Source organism: Octopus bimaculoides, chromosome 7 (genome assembly GCF_001194135.2).
Source record: "Octopus bimaculoides isolate UCB-OBI-ISO-001 chromosome 7, ASM119413v2, whole genome shotgun sequence".
NCBI classification, from domain to species: Eukaryota; Metazoa; Mollusca; class Cephalopoda; order Octopoda; family Octopodidae; genus Octopus; species Octopus bimaculoides.
In genome coordinates this window covers 24,561,891-24,562,565 of record NC_068987.1, presented here as the reverse complement: position 1 = coordinate 24,562,565, position 675 = coordinate 24,561,891, and positions in this window count along the sequence as shown.

Sequence of the window (675 nt, the reverse complement as noted above, 5' to 3'; positions counted from 1 at the left end):
TAGGTTTGCTGTATCAGGGTTGATTTGAGGCTAAACAACAACAAAATTATTACTGAGACAGACAAACGACGGGAGTCTGTATGTGGTTGCATGACCTGCTAGAGAAAGTGCTGTCTCGTAGCAAATTTATTGAAAGGTGGGTGAATGTCGGTAAAATAGCCAGTATGAACGAACCAATTCTGAGGTTACACCTGTAAAAAAAAAGAGAATATAAAATGAGAAGGGGCACTCTCCCCTTTTGACCAGGCTCCAGTAGCTTTTAAGTGTTTTTCCACGAGTAACCTTTCAAAGCGCCTCACCCTATTGGGAGTTCTTTCTAATTGTTATATTTTTCGCTGTTTTCTGTTTACACGGACCTTTCTTTTTCGCAAAACCCTTTGTATTTTTCGTCCTGTGTTTGTTTATACATGTTTTTGATTTCTATTTGCCCTCGTGGCCAATAAAACCAGAATGTGTTATTATTATTATTATTGTTTCTGTAGAGATTTTTTACTTTGAAGGGAAAGAATATTTAGGAGAGATTTCTAAAGATCCGTAGCTCCTAAGAAGAAACTATAATATTATGTATACTACGTTTTCGTGCTTTAACGATGACGTCATCAACTTATGTTGTAAATTTGTTCTAATAGAGTTAGCGTTCGTGATTATGTGTGTGTGTGATAATATATCACACAC